At 43.0% G+C, this 22,812-nt stretch overlaps 1 long non-coding RNA gene across 1 annotated transcript; it reads right to left on the bottom strand.

The window, feature by feature from the left end:
* Window positions 1–6: 6 nt before the first annotated feature.
* On the bottom strand, window positions 7–11,126 carry LOC149338241 (uncharacterized). Its single transcript, XR_016283719.1, has 3 exons — window positions 10,609–11,126; window positions 9,452–9,525; window positions 7–126 (listed from the first exon to the last, which is right to left on the bottom strand). It is a non-coding gene; the product is annotated as an uncharacterized LOC149338241 (long non-coding RNA).
* Window positions 11,127–22,812: the final 11,686 nt, after the last annotated feature.

The raw sequence follows: 22,812 nt of genomic DNA, 5'->3' as shown, positions 1-22,812 counted from the left end.
TTTTATTTTGTGTTCATGCTCCTCTTGCTCTTCTTTAGCCACTTGTCAATGCAGCTGGGCCCCATGAAACAGCCTTGTTGATGTACCACCGGTGCATGCGGGCTTGGGAAAACTGGGCGATGCACTCTGCAGAAAAGATTGAAATGAAAGAATTAGGATCCACAAGTTTTTATTCTTGCCAGTATTAGAGTGCTAAAGAAGTAAACTCCGTATTGTGGCCACAGGAATAAAGTGAGCCTAAATCAAGAACCACTGAAGCTATTCGCACTCAAAAAGAAAAATAATTTGAGGTTCTTATTCAATATATCATATGCTCGTCATTAAGTACCATCATCAGCAGCATAACTAGCACCACTGGAAGACAAAGGCCTCTCCTATATCCCTAAACATAAGCCTGACGTGTGCCATAATGAGCAAAATAAAAAAGCCATCGTTTTTTGTCCTCTGAAGGCTTTTAGTGGGGTATTAATAAGAGGGACAATATAAAGGTAACATCAGAAGGGTGACTGCAGTAGCACAGCTGAGATGTCGCAGACGATACACTACGAAAAGAGGCATACAATCCATTGATACATCAGTTGCAAAAAATAAAAACAGCAGCAAAGAAAAGGTAAAACAAACCAGTGTCAATGCTCCAAGCGATATCACTTATTTCCATAATTTTGAGGGACCACATGCAATGAAAATGTGGTGAGGTAGAGTCACAAGCGAAGGCCATTCTGTTCTCGATTTAATTATTACTAACTCTGCAGCTGAATGCTTTTTCTGGTGTTTTATCTTGTTGTGTTAGTGACCATCTTCCTGTGTTTGCTTGCATTGAGAACGCTAGTACAATAGGAAGTAAGTCCACATCAATCACATACCAAGCTATTACAGAATCATCATTGAAATCCTTTAGGGATGCGCTCATGAAAGTATATTGGAGTAAGATAGCTGAACTTCATGATGCAAATGTTGCCTATAATACGTTTGTCGATTGCTTTAAACAGATATATCACGACTGCTTTCCTCTTGTAACACGTGTGAAAAGTCGCAGAATCCGCAAGCCATGGGTAACGCCAGAGCTTCGAGGACAAATACAAATGAAAGACAAGCTGTACAGAAAATTTTTGAGCAGCCGGAAGGTTGAGGACCTTGCGGTATTCAAGAAATATAGGAACAAATTGACTAAAAAACTGCGGTCTGCACGAACAGCCTATCACGTGTCACTTCTAGATGTTAAGAATGCTCGAAATGGTGTACTATGGTCGAGATTAAATACACTTCTGCAGCGGGACAGTTCACGCACTGCATTAACAAAATTAAATATTGATGGAAAGGAAGTTTCTGGCGTCGAACTGGCTAATGTATTCAATACTTTTTTAACGAGCTTGGCTACCCGTGCTATAACACGTGCTGCCGGATCTGACGCTTGCAAATATGTTCGAATTCAGAATGATGAAACAATTTTTCTGCACCCAGTCACGGTAGACGAAGTAGTGTCGATGATAACAAATCTTAAGAATAGCAGTAGCTGTGACATTGATGATATCCAAATACGGCCAGTCAAGCATGTAGTTGACATAATTGCTCCCATACTTGCTCACATCTTCAACATCTGTTTAGAAACTGCAGTTTTTACGGAAAAAATGCAATTAGCAAAAGTTGTTCTTTACAAAAAAAGGAGATCGCAACGCCCTCGCCAACTACAGACCAATCTCTATTTTGCCAGTGTAAATGCTGCATCTAAGAATGTCAAATTTCATCCATAAATTTAACTTGCTAACACCATTTCAGTTTGGCTTCTGCAAAAGCAAATCCACTGAACTTGCATTACTCCAACAAAAGGAATATATAATAAAGCAACTTGAAAACAAATCTATTGTCATTGGTGTATTTGTGGACTTCTCAAAGGCTTTTGACCTGGTAAATCATAAAATCTTACTAAATAAATTACACTACTATGGTATCCGAGGAAAAGCGCTCTCATTGTTAAGTTCTTATTTGTCGTTTAGACAGCAAGTGGTGTACATAAATGGTATACAGTGTGAACCGAAGCCGCTCTACTACGGCATCCCCCAAGGCAGTACGCTAGGGCCTCTACTCTTCAATATTTACCTAAACGATATTGTCAACATTAGCGATAATACAAAGTTTTTCATCTATGCAGACGATACGAGCGTATTTTTTTCGGGTGAAAATGTTCATGAACTTATCAAACAATGTAATGCCACAATGAAAGCTCTTGAGGTCTGGTCTGCAGTTAACCTGATGCAAATAAATGAGAGTAAGACCAAAGCTGTCATATTTAGGCCGAAAAATAAAGTTATCCTACTGCACGATAATATTATATTAAACTCGAGGGCTGTAGAAATTGTTGAGCAGTTTAAATGCCTTGGGGTCATATTTTCTGCCAGTATGTCATGGGATTATCATGTCAATTATATCTTGAAAAAAATAGCTCAAATCACTGGTGTTATAGGCCGTCTAAAATACATACTTCCCACAAAAACTAAGATGCTGGTATACAATTCAATATTCAACTCGCATTTAAACTATTGCCAGTTGGTGTGGGGCACTACAACATTCACTAACCTTGAACGTATTCATTTAATGCAAAAAGATATCTCCGAAATGCATATAATTTACCGTTCCGACATCCCAGTGCAGCTTTCTTTTGTCATTCCAGAGTTATTAAAGCACATAACCTTTATAAATATCGCCTCAGTGTTACTTTTAAAACAGAAATCAAGAAGAATGTAACAAATCTTAAAAATTTTGCAGAACTAAGGAAAAAAGAATCAGTCTATCCAACAAGACGTGGCGAAGAATGGACAGTGCGAACACCTCGACTAAATCTTGGTAGGGAATGCCTTCAGTACACACTTCCATCTCTTCTAAATAGGTATATCCACATTAACCTCGATTTGTTTTCTTTTTCACGTCATGAACTACATAATTTGTTTTTGCATAACATTGTTTAAGTTTCATTATGTATACATATTGCTGTTTCGTGTATTCTCCGGTGCTTCCTTGATGTGCTTGTTTTTTAAAATTGTATAAACTCTTGTGTTGCCTCCCTGTCAATAATTAGGATTGTAGACTCGTCAAGCTGCCCAAGGGCAGCTTTTTTCTACGATTCCTCCATCTGTAGTGCTAGATGGGAAATAAACTTTGATTTGATTTATTCTTCAATGGGAACAGGAAAAATTTCTTGATTTAGTTGTGATGGCATCCTGGTCTGAAGCGGGGCAGCAACATTTAACATTAAGTTGTGGAAAAGTATTGTAGAGTATATGGAACACCTAAACGAGCGATTTCCCCTTTTATGCAGTGATGTCTGGTGGTCAAATGAGATGACTGATTACACATATGCTGTACCAAGTGTCGCTGTTGGATTAAAGGGAGTTGGTGGCGTAGCATCAAACAGTTTGGTGCAAAATTGAAAGAGCTAGGGAATACTTCAGTTTGGAATCAATAAAATTTTTATGCATAAACTGCGCAGCATGGCAAGAGCACACAGATCATGACCTCTCATGATAAACCCGAGTGCCCTTGTGGTGCCAGCAGCATGTATCGTGACATGCTCCAAGTATGTGGGGCTGCATCTGGTTAAGGTTTCTCCATACCATTAACCCTAGAGGTGGGAAAGGAGGTCAATACGTTGTGACAAAACAATGCAGACAAGACAAGGACAACGAAGGAATAAATATGATGGCATGAGTGCTGACTATCGCCAATGTGTATTGGAAACCACGTCAAAATATATACACTGTGGTCTAAAAAAACAACGAACAAAGGGCACCTTGTGTCAACCACATTGCATGAGTGTAAAACAAAACAAAAACTGACAAAGAAGCATTTAAGAGCATGAACTCTTCCTTAGGAAGCGATAAAGAAGGTGTGCTAACACAGTGATTGCGGTTTTTTTTTAAATTTCAGTGGCCTCGGTTATCTCACGCACAAAATTTTCTGTGTCTGTCAGGCAAAATGCAGAACATGAATTCCAGTTCACAGCGTTTAGGATCTGGCAAACAATTGCAATTGCGACAGTGAATCATCAAAGTTCTCCCGCAAGCTTTGTTCACATCGTCGTGGTGGTCTTTTAAACCTCTCAGTGACACACTTGCCTGTTTTCCCAATGTAAACATAGCCGCATTTCAAGGCGTTCGAACACACTATGTCTTCTGTGCAGTGCACGAAGAGACTCTGATGGATAATCTCGGTTGACTACAGGTACTGAAACTTCATAGGGTTAGAAAAACAATATCGACGCCAACTCGACTGCCTATTTAACCGGTGCGACCAATTGTGGATGTAGGGAAAGGTACGTACAAACTTCCTTTTGGGAGTTACAGTCTCGACGGGGGCACAAAAGGAATGTTTCAACTTCTGCTTAAAGCAATCGGCTAAAGACACTGACAAAGGTTCTGAATATCCAGTAAAGGACAAACGGCATATGAGCTGGGCAAAACTGGATGTCATGGCAATCAAACAGGATTTCATTAAGGAATTTTTGAAGCAAAGGTTAGTGACACCTCTTGACCAGCTTAGACTGAACCGAAGAAAATGGTAAAAGTAGCTTGTTTTCCCTTGGCTCGTAAGCCCAACAAGTGTAACCACCCAAGATTGAGATCCAATAAATGTGATGACATATTATCCTCTATAATTTCAGTGGTGATTCAAAGTGGACTGAGGCTTTGACTGAACTCCTCTCTCACCTTAGACAATGCTTCGTCAGGATTGGAGATCCTGCAATAAGCCACGTAACAGCGGCGCTAATAGTTTTTTTTGCAAAAACAAGCTATTCTGAAATGTAATAAAGGTGGACTGAAGGTATGAGCTTAAAAGTGCGACAAAATTATTCACCAAAACGCCTGAGACGTTTGGAATGCCACTGCTCCATTTAGGTTAATGAATTCTTCAACACATTATTGATCCTGATTGAGGGATGGCGTAATATAAATCCTTGATGTCAACATAGCACCCCATGAAACTGGTGTGAGAGTTATTGTGTAGAAACTGCGTTACTTTCTCTGCAGATCTTACACGAGAGGAGTCATCAATGCTCAGCAACTTAATTTTATGTCGCAAAGAGAAGGCGATTTGTTTCTGACAGGTTCCATTCTCTTAAACTACAACCCTCAAGGAGCAGTAACCTATATGGGTCTTTAAGAAGATAGCTGGACAATTTTTCTTACTGAAGTTGATGGCATTAGCCTGATGGTTAAACTCTAGATTGTTAATGTTTCATGGCACTGGACTTTGCTTTTAACAAATCAGATAGTAAGTGGCACTCAAATTCAGAATACACTGCATCTGTGGCGTTGGACTGAAAGGCGCCTTTCGATACGACCACAAAACCACCGTTTATCAGCAGTTGAAAGCAAGAGGGCCCACCCTCTTAAATACGACACAGTTCGGCCTGTGGGCAAGTTCCTAAAGAGGGTTCAAACCGTGACACTGCATCAAAACATCCCGAAACACACCTGTCACACTCAGGTCTGTGCGTGGAAAAGGCAACTCGTCAAACCATGGCAAGCATCTCCACAATAGTTCTCTTCGGAGGAATGGAAAATTTTGGTCCATAAGCACTTCAAGGACCAGACGAGGCAGCGACTCCAAGCTGAAGGTGTGCACCTTGTTGTCAAACTCTTGTGCCTGAAAACAAGCCAGGGAGTGGCTGGTTGACGGTGTCACGAACCGTTGACCAGGTGAAAGCCATCTGGAATGCCACTTTGCAGCAACTTTGCGCTCACTAGCCCGGAGCAGAGAAGCCAAGGCACGAGTGTCTGAAAACAAGGTGCACAATGTCGACACTGAGTTGCTGCCTCGTCTGCTGCTTGAAGCATATACGGGCCAAAATTTGCCATTGTCCCTTCGAAGAGGACTATTCTGGAGCTGTTTGCCATACTTTGACGTCTTGCCTTCCTGTGCCTCGACCTGAGCGTGACAGGTGTGTTTCAGGGGGCGTTGGTTGATGGGGTGTCGTGGTTTGAACCATGCCAGGAACTTGCCCGCAGGCTGAACTGTAACGGGTTTAAGACGGTGGGCCCTATCGCATTCAACTGCTGATAAAGAAGGTGGTTTTGTGGTCATGTCTAAAGGCATCTTTCTGTCCAAGGCAACGGAGGCAGTTAATTCTGAGTTCAAGTGTCACACAACAGCTGATTTGTTAATAGCAATGTCCAGAGCCAAGAAACTATGTAATAATCTAAAGTTGAACCATCTGGCTAATGTGCCAATGGTGCCAATGAGAGGTCAAAAGACCACCGTTACGATGTGAACAAAGCTAGCAGGGGGAATCTCATGTTTCATTGTCGCGACTGCGATCGTTTGCCACATCCTTTAAGCTGTGAGGCGTAATTTCTTATGCTGCATTGTGCTAGACAGACACAGAAAAGTTTGTCCATGAGATGATCGAGGCCACTGAAATTGTAGAAAAAACGCAATCAATGTGTTAACACACCTTCTTTATCGCTCCCTAAGAGTTCATGCTCTTAAATGCTTCATATTCAACTTTCGTTTTGTTTTTGACAGATCCAAAGTGAATGTTACAAGGCGCCCTTTCTTCATTCTTTTTTTAGGCCACAGTGTATATATTTTGATATGCTTTCCAATAAACCTTCTTGAAAGTCAGCACTCGCACCGTCGCATTCCTTCCTCATCTTTCTCTTCTTTGCGCTGTTTTGACACGATGAATTACAAACAAGACCATTCATCCATCTTGCAAAAGTCAATACAGTCAGAGTAGCTGAGATAGTTGGGGCATCCTTCTGAATAATGCAGTCATAAAGACAAGGTTGGGACATAAAGACAAAGACTGTTATTGAATGGCTAATATAAATGTACTTTAGTAATGTGCTTGGTTTGGTTTGGTTTATGGGGGTTTAACATCCCAAAGTGACTCAGGATGAGGGACGCCTTATGATTTTGCATATTGATATGCTGGGCTTCATAAGACAAGAAGTACAATAGTTTTTTAAGGCCAGCCGTAGAACAGGAAGCAATGAATCTACACTAATATCAAAGAATGAAGGCTCAAGCATGAGAGTGTAGCTAAAAGGTTATAATGACAAACATGAAAAGCTTTGGAGAAATTCAAGTCGATGACACTTGCCTAAAATAAAGAATCTAAATTTGGGTAAAAATCTGTTGTGAATTCAAAAAGTTGGATTGCACATTAGTAAAGAGAATGGGAGCCGTGATGACTGGTATAGAAATATTAGTTTGAATTATGGTTGCAAGTAATATGCGGACTCATTTCGTGCTCTAACAGTTCATGCAAAATGCACATCAATAAAATAGGAGAACAGTTTGGGGATCAGAACGGTTTCCAGCCTTAATTATTGACAGGTCAGCTTCAGGTTGTCAGGGATAGAACCAAGAGGTTTGGATTGGCTAACAATTATTGGTAAAAACTGTCTTCAGATATCCTCAGTAGTTTAAAGTATGTCAGAAGGCTTCTCACACAGCCCTCAGGTACTCGAAAGCTTGTGCTTATCAATGACTTTCGAGACATGATGAGAAGCAATGGTTAATGCAGTGAAATGGGTAACAAATAACTGATTTTTCTCAAGAAAGTGCCCATGGAATATGCTGTCAAACAAATTCCCAAGGATCCTTCAATTAAGCCCAAAATGACAGTTTATGGGTAGCCACTTTGTTATAACCATCACATACAAAAAAAGAGACACCAGAAGCCCTCCTTATTCACTGAAAACAAGGGAGAATTATGAGACATTATTCCAGCACACAAAATCACACGGATGAAGAGAGTAGACTCCATGGACACCATATTTCAACTGAGGTTTATTCCACAACACAGGCTTTTTATGTGCAAAGGGGTACTAGTGATCCCTGGGGCTGAAAAGTATTTCCGCCACCAGATAACAATTATTCAGGACGGCAAAAACCAAAACACAAAAAAACATAGGGGCAAAGGTATCTTGCCACTCACGTTCAACACATCGGCACGCTTATGCATCACCTACCTGGCTGACCCAACAAACATATTTGCCTCCAGATAATCTATTTCTTTTTCTGGAGCGCTGCAGAAGGGCTGCTGACGTAATTCTCTTTTTCAGCAGAGATACAAAAGGCTTAAAAAATTTCCCAGCCCTTTCAAGTGCTAAACTTGCACAAGGCATGTGTTTCTTTCAAAAACGCCTTGCATGCTCGCTTGTGCGACCAAAGGCGAATGTGCTCAGCTAAATGACCTCTGCCACTTAATGAATCAGCTGTCCTGCAATGTTCAAGCAAGCGTTCATTGATGCTAGCCTCGTCTGTCTAATGTAATGTTTGCCACAGGCAAGGAGGATGCTGTACACCATGTCAACTTCATATTTAACGAGGGGTTTGGTGTGCTTAGTTTTGTAGGCAGGCTTTTTCGTAACGTCATTTATCAGGTGGCACATGCATCCCAGCTTTCCCAAGCTGAAAATACGACATGTACATCGTGTTTGTCACTGGCCTTCTTGAGGCGGTGTGACACCTGATGGCAATAGGGCACAATGACAGGTCCCTGTTGCGAATGTGCGTTGTCTTCCGGCTTGCGCTGCCCAGCACACTTCATCTCTCGAACCTGGCTTTCTACCACTAAGGCTACAATTTCTCCTGTGAAAACTGCCTGCTCCAGTCTCCTTACTAGCGCATTGATGCTGTCACAGCGTCGTGACAGCGTCAATGCCGAAGTAAGGCGACTGGAGAAGGCAGGCAGAAAAAGAAATAGATTATCTCAACGCAAATGTGTGTTGGGTCAGCCAGGTAGGCAATGTTTAGTCACGCCAATGCATTCGACTTGAGTGACAAGCTAACCTTACGCCTATGTTTTTGTTTTTGCAACCTTGAATAATTGTTACCTGGTCGAGGAAATACTTTTCAGCCACAGGGGTCACTAGTACCACTTTGCATGTAAAAAGCTCATGTTGTGGAATCAACCTCAGTTGAAGTATGGGGTCTATGGAGTCTACTCTCTTCGTTCATGTGTTTTTGTACACTGGAATGATGTCTCATAATTCTACCCAGAACCAATTAGCTCAGCTCTCCATGCTTAGCAAAAACAAGGCAGCAGTAATGAAACCAGTTCTCATGTGTGCACTTTTTCTTTTACATCTGTGACCTGCGATGAGTGGCATAAAAACACATATTTAAGTTAACACACATGCATCATAATGTTAATATTCCTAGTCAAATAGTATCACATAATGCAGCCAAAAACATGCAGACATTTCGCACTTCATGCATAGAATGCAACGGTTAAAAGACGAGCAATATTGAATGTAAAACATCAAATGGCCTGCAACCGGCCCATTCTGACAGCCAACTAATATTACTCATATAAACATGTAAACATATCAGGCCAGAGCTATCCAAACTGCTCCAAGCAGTAGCATTAAGGAAAAGAGCAATGAAAGTAAGAGAACATTTCATGGCAACCACAAGAACAAAGCACAATGCAGTAACAACTTACAACACAGCTTTTGACTTCATCTGGTGGCCACAAAATCCATGCCATTGACTCGGACTGGAAGACAGATGTGCCACCTGCGGATACCAATTTCCCATTATCACTATGGCAGCAGTACAAAAACAAGCATGCGAACTCGGTCCAACAGTGAATATCACATGAATGTAAAAAGAGCAGGAAAAATATACTTGCCCAAGTATACGCCTCAACAAAAAGGAAAACTACCCAGTTTAAAATGCATCAGTTCCCCTAGCACTAGTAAAGGAATCTTGCTTTGAGCAAAACAAATCTGCGTTCGAAAGCGTAGATAAACATCGTAATAACTGAGACAATTATTGCGTCACTTGTTTTCCTCAGAAACCAATTTTCAAACAGCAGAGTGATCGAAATGCAAGATCCTATACTCTGGGTAGCCAGAAACGCTATCGGTATCATAAAAAAAAAAATCTTCACATACTCATTTAAAAATTAGATCCTGACGGCCGGAAATTAACTTTCGTTGGTAACTGCAACCTGAGACAGTGCTTTCTTTATAGTGGGGTTTGAATTCAGATGCGGAAAATGGGCACTGATCGTATTGGAGGGTTCCGGATTAATTTAGACCACCTAGAATTTCTTAACGTGAGCTGACATCGCACAGCACAGGGGCATTCTTTTTTTCATTTCATCTAAATCGAAATGCGGCTACTGCCATCAGGATTGACCCCACGACCTAAGGTTCAACAGTCTAGGGCCAAGCAAAAACCGCGGCGAATAAAAAGTGTTTCAATCCCCCTCAAAGTGCTAACGCTATCTTGAAAGACAATCATACATTTTACGCACAGCCAAAGTGCCGCTCCTTGAAACGTGCGCGGTGGTGTGAACAAGCATGGGCAGAAACGCGTAGAACGAGGCATATACGAGGACAAATCTGTGCTCAACAAGAAACAAAACGCGCAAACATGCGCATACCAAAATCATGCAAAGCTAGCGCACGCACGGTCGCATCCCCTTTGCCAAAACAAGTACCGACAGCGACAATTCTTGGCAGAGCAACTCACCGCGGCGACAACAAAAGCGCCTTAAACGCTTTTTATAGCATTGAACACGAATACTGCAGCAGTACGACAGGTCACCGTTCCAGCATTATATGCTTCGGATAATGCGCGAGTACTGCTTACCTTTTCAGATGATTGCGTAGTCGTGCAGAACGCTGTTTGCCTTCGTGTCACGGGCACTACACCAACCAGTGAGAGTTCAGCACGAGTGCTACGTAGCCGGCACTCTCTACCACGTAGTCACACAGAAGAAAATATTCCAGGCCTTATTTGGAACATTTCCACCGCGACACTGCCCGCGCGTCTTTGTGCCTGGACACCCACCCTGGACTACACAAAGAAGCGCACAGACTGAAAAGTTAGAGAGACCAGAAAAATGACACTTTGCCTCGAATAGGCTACGTCGACAGCACTGCGCGATTGTGCACCCTTGAGCAAGAAGAAACACACGCAAACCACAACACAGTTCACGACGGCTCACAATCCAAGTAGCGAATTGTAGCAAGCGCCGAAGCGCGATGCACGCGACGCAGCACCCGAACCGCCATGAGGGTTATACAGAAAAACAGCTACCGGCAGCCACCTGGCGGTGACAACCAGTTTTTGTTTCGGTTTCGTTGTGAAAAAGCTTGTATCCTACTTTTTATTTTATTTTTGGTATTTTTATTGGGTATTCAGCCCTATCGGCATCCACAGAAATTGCAGCGATTGCGAGCAATTACCACTGGTAGAAACGCGCGAATTAACGACCTGTTGCTTGCGCTGCGGTTGAAAAATGCCTGAGTTCTCACGGCAGTATGGCTTGCTGCTTTGCTCATTCACGAAATTACATGCCGATTTCTGTTTGTATGGGGAAGTTTTTTTATATATTGATGGGAGATCAGCAAGGCTAACAAAATACCCAACGTAGCAGTCGTAGAGAGTAGGTTGTCGTAAAAACATGGTGACGCTGTTTGATCGGCAGCACGACGTGAGAGGCGGCAGCGTTGAAACGCGCGTCGAGAGAACAACCTCCATGGTATATGCTTTCTTGAGACTACAGTGAAGGTGTGCATTTTTTATAGTGGAGTTCTCTCATCCAACGTGAAAACCAAATCAATTCTTAGTATGAAATATGCTGTGTAATTTATATCCTCATATTGTGTTTATATACATCTGCATTTCTATTTTGAAAAACAGTGTTGTACTAGTAATTGTGTACCAAGGTGCATGTATAAGAGTGCAGCCTTGTCGAAATATTCTGTGTATATATTTGTATTCGTAACCCTTCTACAAAGAAGCTGTGTGGCCAGCTATGTGGTTAACAATTTGTTAATTGAATTAGTATGTCTTGAAATGCACGCTCAATAAAATTTTCTGAATGAAATTGAGTGTTCGGATTCAGGCATGCAGGGCTCTGCAAACCTGCAATTTATTATTTTGTGAACAATGAAGTTAAACTTTTTCTCAAATATTTTGCTAATGATAATCTAAGCCCAAGTATATAAGTCATTACTTTTTAAAAAAATTTTCTGAAACTGTCAAGTCAACAAATGCACGTGTAAAAAAGAGAAATTTGTCTTGCAGTTTTTATTCTAACAGCATAAAGTGCCAAGTGTACAGTCTTTGTCAAAAGTAACCAGGCTGCATGGTTTGCTTCTAGCTTGTATAGTGGAGCCCTTGTGTTATTCCTAAGGATCAAAACGTGTTGGAAGGTAATAAGACCCTCAGTCCTTACCTTTAGCTACCATTCCAGCTTTAGGGAAGCTGTGAGGGATCCACTGTACGAGCTAGAAGCAAACCATGCAGCCTGGTTACTTTTGACAAAGACTGTACGTTTGATGGATTTGACCCACTGAGATTGTTAGTGCATTGATGAGTTTCATTTTGTCAACCATATAGGCACATGCACGCAGTATCTGCTGCCCAGCATCGGCCATTCAAATACAGCCATGGTTGCCATGCCAAACAAGTAGGTACAGTCGTGGGTAAAAAAGATTAGCACACATGACGGAACACCAGAGCGCCGGAATGACAACGCCTGGCACTGCGGGTGGCGGAGAGGCTGATAACGGGAGTGCCGGGCCGTTCCCATTCTACAGTATTAAGGGGGTCTGCCACGGACAGTAAAATTACTGCGGACTGCCACGGACAGCAAATTAGCGGACTGCCACGGACAGCAAAACTGCTGACTAAAAGCAGCGCTATCATCTATGGTTCCCGCGAGTTCCTCTTGACAAACCATCGCGGACATAAAAAAACAGTAATAAAAAGAAGCCATCTGTGCTCATGATAACCGAGCCAAAATAAATTCCGCAAGCACAGTCACGTAGGGTCGGCACTTCAACGCTCGGGCGGTGCACGCTTGATAAAGCTTACTTCCTGCCGTCCCCCCCCCCCCCCCCCTAAGCTGCAAACATGGAAACGGTCCGTTAGGCAGTTCTGCCTACCGCAGCGCCGCGTGGTGAGATATACGAATTCTGATCGCCAGTGATCTGTGCTAATATTTTTTGCTCGCGACTGTACACATCCATAGGCTCCCACCGTGGTTTCCACATAGTCCAGTGTTGCCTGCCAGGCCCACCGAGATTATCACGATGGATACCACCAAGCCCATCCCGTCCCATCGTGTTCACTGAAGTGTCCAGCGTGGTTTCCATTCAGCCCAATATTGTTTACTGAAAGTGCCAGTGCAGCAAACACAATTTCCACTCAATCCAGGGTGGCCCAAAGTCGCCATTAGTGCATCCAGCATCTCTCCCATTCGCTCCACCAGCACCCAGCGTGGAAACCAACACTTCCAATCAGCCCACCGTTTTCTCCAACATGGAAACCAACACTTCCATTCGGCCCACCGTTTTCTCCAACGTGACTTTTGCTGGAATTTTCAACAGGGGATAATATTACGCCAATGAATATTAACCGCGTCAGCATGAAATTTCCCCGGGAGTGCGCCGATGAGGACGACTGCACTCACACTGTTGTTTACATATCTTGTTTACATAACATAAAACGCAATCTGCGCTTTCGTTCTATTAAACAATCTGTTTTCTTTTTTACTGGTTGTACTCGTGCTTGTTTACGCAGTGCGACAATGTGTGGGAAGCTATGATGCGATCGCACGCCTGAGAAAGCCGGGTTGTTGGCATCGCGCAGGACTGGCGCTTCTCGCTTCTTGTCCCGGCTTTCACCGACGTGACCAGTACTTTTTTTTAAACTACTTTATCCAGAAGTATGTCTGGCGACTGTTCGCTTTAACTGAAACGGCCTAACTTGTTATCCACAAGCTAGCGACGGCGACGACTGCTGCTGGCCGTAAAGCACGGCTCGGCAGTCTGGGTCACACCGGCGATTCCCGTTCATCGTACGCGTGCCCTGCGATGTAAGCAATAGTTGATTTCAGGTCACTGTTGCCGAAACTACACCTGGTGACCATTTGCATTCGCTAAAGCTTGTGATTCGCTTTTCACAAACGCCGAAATCACAGATCCAACCCTGCGGACTCACTGGGCCTAGTCGTCGCGGAAGGGAACAGAGCCGTCGTCGACTGAAATTGATTTGGCAAGCGCTTATCGCTGGTGAGTGTTCAGGTGTGCACACGTGAAATATAGCCGTTCGTTTCGCTCATTTAGAAGCGCGAGCATATACACACCGCCGCCTCATCGCCGTGCTCTCGCTCAGCCGCCGACAAGGCTGACCGTCCGCCGACCGGATTCGTCGGTGTCGTTGGCCTGAAAAACGTGTCCTTCTAAAATCATATTATAGCAAACTAGATAGTTCACTATAATCACATGCTGTTGTTGAGCGTGATATATACTGTCGTTGTTGGACTAGTGTGACCGCCGTCGTCGTCGTCGCTGTACACTGAAAACGAGCTGAGGCTTTCGAATGCGTTTCGAAAGTGTCGCGCAGCACCGCGGCAGTCCGTCGAGTCCGAATGTCATTGCTATTCTCGAATGTCATTCCACTCAATGTCATTCGAACATTTCCCTGTGAGAACTTGATAGCATTATACCAGCAAAAGTGCCTTGGGTACTTCTGGGTCCGAATAAGCCTGCGGAAAGGACCCCGTCTGGCAGGGCAGACCGGCTCCCTTACACGCGCATGTATCTGTTGGTTGACAGTTCGACTCCTGACCTGTGCCTGACGCAAGTTTCAACTAGCAATTCCGTTCTCAATTAACCCCAGATTTGAACGCGACCAGTAGGGTACTTCTGCGATAATTTGGCAGCCCACAGTATTTGCGCAAAAAAAGGCCTCATCGTGCAAAATAGTGCGTCGCTTTCGCTGGGTATATATATACGGCAAGCCAAATATAGCGCTTGTCGAAGGATTTGTTGTTTGCTGTGTCACTGTCGTCTTGGTATGCTGTGTGTAGGTATCTGCCGTTCCCATTCAATCACGTGACCTTGTAATATCAGACTCCTGTTGATAAATAACCGTGTACGATTTGTTCTCCAGTTGAAGAATTCACCCGTGTCATTCCATGGAGCCGCCCAGTAGACTTTTTTTAAGCCCGAGTAAACACATTTTTAATGTATTAAATGTATATTTTTAGTATATTTCCAATGTATATTTTTATTATATTTTATTGCATTATAAATATGCTAAGCGGGCAAAAATGTACTTTTCACGTATTTTTAAGAACGTTTAAAATATTATTCCTAGTATACTTAGAAAGCATTCGTATTGCAGTTTAAGCATAGGGACAAAAAATGCGAAATAAATATGAAATTAATACAATACGTTTGAAATGCATTTTTAGCACATCCTCTTTTTCGCTAAGGGTTGCTACAATTCGCTACTTGGATTGTGAGCCGTCGTGAACTGTGTTGTGGTTTGCGTGTGTTTCTTCTTGCACAAGGGTGCACAATCGCGCAGTGCTGTCGACGTAGCCTATTCGAGGCAAAGGGTCATTTTTCTGGTCTCTCTAACTTTTCAGTCTGTGCGCTTCTTTGTGTAGTCCAGGATGGAGTCCAGGCACAAAGACGCGCGGCCAGTGTCGCGGTGGAAATGTTCCAAATAAGGCCTGGAATATTTTCTTCTGTGTGACTACGTGGTAGAGTGTGCCGGCTACGTAGCACTCGTGCTGAACTCTCACTGGTTGGTGTAGTGCCCGTGACACGAAGGCAAACAGCGTTCTGCACGACTACGCAATCATCTGAAAAGGTAAGCAGTACTCGTGCATTATCCGAAGCATATAATGCTGGAACGGTGACCTGTCGTACTGCTGCAGTATTCGTGTTCAATGCTATAAAAAGCGTTTAAGGGGCTTTTGTTGTCGCCGCGGTGAGTTGCTCTGCCAAGAATTGTCGCTGTCGGCACATACTTGTTTTGGCAAAGGGGATGCGACCGTGCGTGCGCTAGCTTTGCACGATTTTGGTATGCGCATGGTTGCGCGTTTTTTTTCTTGTTGAGCACAGATTTGTCCTCGTATATGCCTCGTTCTACGCGTTTCTGCCCAGGCTTGTTCACACCACGCACGTTTCAAGGACCGGAACTTTGGCTGTGCGTAAAATGTATGATTGTCTTTCAAGATAGCGTTAGCACTTTGAGGGCGATTGAAACACTTTTTATTCGCCGCGGTTTTTGCTTGGCCCTAGACTGTTGAACCTTAGGTCGTGGGGTCGATCCGGATGGCAGTAGCCGCATTTCGATTTAGGTGAAATGAAAAAAAGAATGCCCCTGTGCTGTGCGATGTCAGCTCACGTTAAGAAATTCTAGGTGCTCTAAATTAATCCGGAACCCTCCAATACGATCAGTGCCCATTTTCCGCATCTGAATTCAAACCCCACTATAAAGAGAGCACTGTCTCAGGTTGCAGTTACCAACGAAAGTTAATTTCCGGCCGTCAGGATCTAATTTTTAAATCAGTATGTGAACATATTTTTTTTTATGATGCCGATAGCGTTTCTGGCTACACGGAGTATAGGATCTTGCATTTCGATCACTCTGCTGTTTGAAAATTGGTTTCTGAGGAAAAGAAGTGACGCAATAATTCTCTCAGTTATTACGATGTTTATCTACGCTTTCGAAAGCAGATTTGTTTTTCTCAAAGCAAGATTCCTTTACTAGTGCTAGGGGAACTGATGCATTTTAAACAGGGTAGTTTTCCTTTTTGTTGAGGCGTATACTTGGGCAAGTATATTTTTCCTGCTCTTTTTACATTCATGTGATATTCACTGTTGGACCGAGTTCGCATGCTTGTTTTTGTACTGCTGCCATAGTGATAATGGGAAATTGGTATCCGCAGGTGGCACATCTGTCTTCCAGTCCGAGTCAATGGCATGGATTTTGTGGCCACCAGATGAAGTGAAAAGCTGTGTTGTAAGTTGTTACTGCATTGTGCTTTGTTTTTGTGGTTGCCATGAAATGTTCTCTTACTTTCATTGCTCTTTTCCTTGATGCTACTGCTTGGAGCAGTTTGGATAGCTCTGGCCTGATATGTTTACATGTTTATATGAGTAATATTAGTTGGCTGTCAGAATGGGCCGGTTGCAGGCCGTTTGAAGTTTTACATTCAATATTACTCGTCTTTTAACCGTTGCATTCTATGCATGAAGTGCGAAATGTCTGCATGTTTTTGGCTGCATTATGTGATACTATTTGACTACATGTGTGTTAACTCCAAGTGTGTGTGTTTTAACATGTGTGTTAACTTAAATATGTGTTTTTATGCCACTCATCGCAGGTCACTCATCGCATTCGAGGCTTGTACATCCAACAGAATCTATCTTGTTCCAAGGAGAGTTCCAAGTCCAAAAACTGTAACTTGTTGTTTTGTGGAAATTCACAAGTGAATTCCAAACCATGGCTCAGTTCATTAAATGCATCTAGAATTTCATTTACAGTGGCTCTGTAAGCTGGTGCGTCTTGCTTGGTTAATACAACTAAAAAATCGTCGACATACCTGAAAACCTTTAATACTTTGCTCTTGTCGAACCTATCGTCCAGATCTTTGTCAACTGCTGCGAGAAAAATATTACTCAACACTGGCGCTACAAAGGACCCTATACAAATTCCTTTCTTCTGTATGTACACCTGATTGTCAAACTCGACCACAGTAGCACTAAGGTAGAATTCCAACAAAGAAAGAAAACTCTCCATTGAAATACCCGCTGAATTTTGAAACAACACACCTTTCTTTTCAATGCAAGACTGAACAGCTGAGAACAACTCTTTGTGTGGAATGGAATAGAAAAGGTCCTTGGCATCTACCGAAAACACACTTCCAATGCCTTTGCAGGATTGAAAGAAAGCAATAATTTCCGTCGAGTTCTTCGTACAGAAGGGATCATCAACGACAAGAGAGTTTAAATGCCTTAACAGGTATTGGCTCGATTACGCGACATTGCATGCCTCGATTACGCGACACTATTGTTCTTGATAGGAGTAGAGACAGCGTAGCCCGGGAGTTGAAGGAGGCTTTCTTTATAAAAAGAAAGGGCTTGGAATGTGTCAGTGACGCGTCAAAATCATTGTACAGGAGTGAACTTGCCTTTTTGGAACAACATTGCTAAATTTTTATTGTTGACTACGCATGTTTCAATCGTTGAGTGTCACTGTTTCATCGTTTTATTGTTAAGATATGTGCATGTTTTAGCCATACGTTGTTACATTCAGTTAGTTTTTATTCTTTCCACAATTCCATTTCGTCATTTTTTATCGGTTTTACCCTTGTTACCTGCTATGGATGTTTTATCGGTTTTTATGGCTCTTTACACCTTGTGACATTAACTGTTTAAGTCATCATGTATGTTTTTTTGTTACCATCCCCTTGAGATTCTGCTGACTTTTAGCCCTTTCACCCTGTTATGTTTTTATCGCTTTTATGGCTCTTTACACCATGTGACATTAACTGTGTATAGTCATTGAGTGTAGTTTTCATTTTGGTACCACCCCTTTTGATATTCAGTTGACTGTTAGCCTTTTCACCTTGTTTTTATCGCTTTTATGGCTCTTTGCACCATGTGACGTTGACTGCATCTGACTATCTTTGGCACTGCCTTCCTATATATTGCGCGAGTTTCGCTCAATAAATTCAGTTGTCAGTCAGCGCTCTTTCCTGTCACTTCCTCGTTTCGCCTTCGGGCTTCTTCTTTCGCGCTGTTTTCACCAATGTCAGAATGGACCAACTAGCCCAGCAAAAAGTTCTGCTAATTACTGCTGCCTTGTTTTTGCTAAGCATGGAGAGCTGAGCTAATTGGTTCTGGGTAGAATTATGAGACATCATTCCAGTGTACAAAAACACATGAACGAAGAGAGTACACTCCTTCGACCCCAGACTTCAACTGAGGTTGATTCCACAACATGAGCTTTTTACATGCAAAGTGGTACTAGTGACCCCTGTGCTGAAAAGTGTTTCCTCGACCAGGTAACAATTATTCAAGGTTGCAAAAACAAAAACATAGGCATAAGGTTAGCTTGTCACTCAAGTTGAATGCATTGGCGTGACTAAACATTGCTTACCTGGCTGACCCAACACACATTTGTGTTGAGATAATCTATTTCTTTTTCTGCCTGCCTGCTCCAGTCGCCTTACTTCGGCATTGACGCTGTCACGACTCTGTGACAGCATCAATGCGCAAGTAAGGAGACTGGAGCAGGCAAGTTTTCACAGGAGAAATTGTAGCCTTAGTGGTAGAAAGCCAGGTTCGAGAGATGAAGTGTGCTGGGCAGCGCAAGCCGGAAGACAACGCACATTCGCAACAGTGACCTGTCATTGTGCCCTATTGCCATCAGGTGTCACACCCCCTCAAGAAGGCCAGTGACAAACACGATGTACATGACGTATTTTCAGCTTGGGAAAGCTGGGATGCATGTGCCACCTGATAAATGACGTTACGAAAAAGCCTGCCTACTAAACTAAGCACACCAAACCCCTCGTTAAACATGAGGTTGACATGGTGTACAGCATCCTCCTTGCCTGTGGCAAACATTACATTAGACAGACGAGGCTTGCATCAATGAACGCTTGCTTGAACATCGCAGGACAGCTGATTCATTAAGTGGCAGAGGTCATTTAGCTGAGCACATTCGCCTTTGCTCGCACAAGCGAGCATGCAAGGCGTTTTTGAAAGAAACACATGCCTTGTGCAAGTTTAGCACTTGAAAGGGCTGGGAAATTTTTTAAGCCTTTTGTATCTCTGCTGAAAAAGAGAATTACGTCAGCAGCCCTTCTGCAGCGCTCCAGAAAAAAGAAATAGATTATCTGGAGGCAAATATGTTTGTTGGGTCAGCCAGGTAGGTGATGCATAGGCGTGCCGATGTGTTGAATGTGAGTGGCAAGATACCTTTGCCCCTATGTTTTTTTGTGTTTTGGTTTTTGGCGTCCTGAGTAATTGTTATCTGGTCGCGGAAATACTTTTCAGCCCCAGGGATCACTAGTACCCCTTTGCACATAAAAAGCCTGTGTTGTGGAATAAACCTCAGTTGAAATATGGTGTCCATGGAGTCTACTCTCTTCATCCGTGTGATTTTGTGTGCCGGAAAGATGTCTCATAATTCTCCCTTGTTTTCAGTGAATAAGAAGGGCTTCTGGTGTCTCTTTTTTTGTATGTGATGGTTATAACAAAGTGGCTACCCATAAACTGTCATTTTGGGCTTAATTGAAGGATCCTTGGGAATTTGTTTGACAGCATATTCCATAGACACTTTCTTGAGAAAAATCAGTTATTTCTTACCCATTTTACTGCATTACCCATTGCTTCTCATCATGTCTCCAAAGTCATTGATAAGCACAAGCTTTCGAGTACCTGAGGGCTGGGTGAGAAGCCTTCTGGCATACTTTAAACTACTGAGGATATCTGAAGACAAATTTTACCAATAATTGTTAGCCAATCCAAACCTCTTGGTTCTATCCCTGACAACCTGAAGCTTACCTGTCAATAATTAAGGCTGAAACCGTTCTGATCCCCATACTGTTCTCCTATTTTATTGATGTTCATTTTGCATGAACTGTTAGAGCACGAAATGAGTCCGCATATTACTTGCAACCATAATTCAAACTAATATTTCTAAACCAGTCATCACGGCTCCCATTCTCTTTACTCATGTGCAATCCAACTTTTTGAATTCACAACAGATTTTCACCCAAATTTAGATTCTTTATTTTAGGCAAGTGTCATCGACTTGAATTTCTCCAAAGCTTTTCATGTTTGTCATTAGAACCTTTTAGCTACACTCTCATGCTTGAGCCTTCATTCTTTGATATTAGTGTAGATTCATTGCTTCCTGCCGCCGCGGTGGCTCAGTGGCTATGGTGCTCGGCTGCTGGCCCGAAAGACGTGGGTTCGATCCCGGCCGCGGCGGCTGAATTTCTTTGGAGGACAAATTCGAGGCCCGTGTACTGTGCGATGTCAGTGCACGTTAAAGAACCCCAGGTGGTCGAAATTTCCGGAGCCCTCCACTACGGCGTCTCTCATAGCCTTAGACGCTTTGGGACGTTAAACCCCATAAACCAACCAACCAATCATTGCTTCCTGTTCTACAGCTGGCCTTAAAAAACTATTGTACTTCTTCTCTTATGAAGCTCAGCATATCAATATGCAAAATCATAAGGCGTCCCTCATCCTGAGTCACTTTGGGATGTTAAACCCCCATAAACCAAACCAAGCACATTACTAAAGTACATTAATATTAGCCATTCAATAACAGTCTTTGTCTTTATGTCCCAACCTTGTCTTTATGACTGCAGTATTCAGAAGGATGCCCCAGCTATCTCAGCTACTCTGACTGTATTGACTTTTCCAAGACGGATGAATGGGCTTGTTTGTAATTCATCGTGTCAAAACAGCGCAAAGAAGAGAAAGATGAGGAAGGAATGCGACGGTGCGACTGGTGACTTTCAAGAAGGTTTATTGGAAAGCACATCAAAATATATACATTGTGGCCTAAAAAAAGAATGAAGAAAGGGCGCCTTGTAACATTCACTTTGGATCTGTGAAAAACAAAACGAAAGTTGAATATGAAGCATTTAAGAGCATGAACTCTTTCTTAGGGAGCGATAAAGAAGGTGTGTTAACACATTGATTGCGTTTTTTCTACAATTTCAGTGGCCTCGATCATCTCATGCACAAACTTTTCTGTGTCTGTCTAGCACAATGCAGCACGTGAATTACGCCTCACAGCAATCAGGATGTGGCAAACGATCGCAGTCGCGACAGTGAAATATCAGATCCCCCTGCTAGCTTTGTTCACATCGTAACGGTGGTCTTTTGACCTCTCATTGGCACCTCTGCTAGTTTCTTGCTGAAGTTGATACATTAGCCAGATCGTTCAACTTTAGATTATTACATAGTTTCTTGGTTCTGGACATTGCTATTAACAAATCAGCTGCTGTGTGACACTTGAACTCAGAATTAACTGCTTCCGTTGCCTTGGACAGAAAGACGCCTTTAGACATGACCACAAAACCACCTTCTTTATCAGCAGTTGAATGCTATAGGCCCCACCGTCTTAAACTTGTTACAGTTCAGCCTGCGGGCAAGTTCCTCGCATGGTTCAAACCACGACACCCCATCAACCAACGCCCCCTGAAACACACCTGTCACGCTCAGGTCCAGGCACAGGAAGGCAAGACGATAAAGTATGGCAAACAGCTCCAGAACAGTCCTCTTCGAAGGAACAATGGCAAATTTTGGCCCGTATATGCTTCAAGCAGCAGACGAGGCAAAAACTCAGCGTCGACATTGTGCACCTTGTTTTCAGACACTCGTGTCTTGGCTTCTCTGCTCCGGGCTAGAGAGCGCAAAGTGGCTGCAAAGTGGCATTCCAGATGGCTTTCACCTGGTCAACGGTGCGTGACACCGTCAACCAGCCACTCCCTGGCTTGTTTTCAGGCACAAGAGTTTGACAACAAGGTGCACACCTTCAGCTTTGAGTCGCTGCCTCGTCTGGTCCTTGAAGTGCTTATGGACCAAAATTTTCCGTTCATCCGAAGAGAACTATTGTGGAGATGCTTGCCATGGTTTGACGAGTTGCCTTTTCCACGCCCAGACCTGAGTGTGACAGGTGTGTTTCGGGGTGTTTTGATGCAGTGTCACAGTTTGAACCCTCTTTAGGAACTTGCCCACAGGCCGAACTGTGTCGTATTTAAGAGGGTGGGCCCTCTTGCTTTCAACTGCTGATAAACGGTGGTTTTGTGGTCGTATCGAAAGGCGCCTTTCAGTCCAAGGCCACAGATGCAGTGTATTCTGAATTTGAGTGCCACTTACTATCTGATTTGTTAAAAGCAAAGTCCAGTGCCAAGAAACATTAACAATCTAGAGTTTAACCATCAGGCTAATGCCATCAACTTCAGTAAGAAAAATTGTCCAGCTATCTTCTTTACCGGAAAGACCCATAAAG

Source organism: Amblyomma mixtum, chromosome 6 (assembly GCF_055824585.1).
Source record: "Amblyomma mixtum isolate Tamu chromosome 6, ASM5582458v1, whole genome shotgun sequence".
Classification (NCBI taxonomy): domain Eukaryota; kingdom Metazoa; phylum Arthropoda; class Arachnida; order Ixodida; family Ixodidae; genus Amblyomma; species Amblyomma mixtum.
This window is presented reverse-complemented; position numbering and strand designations above follow the sequence as displayed.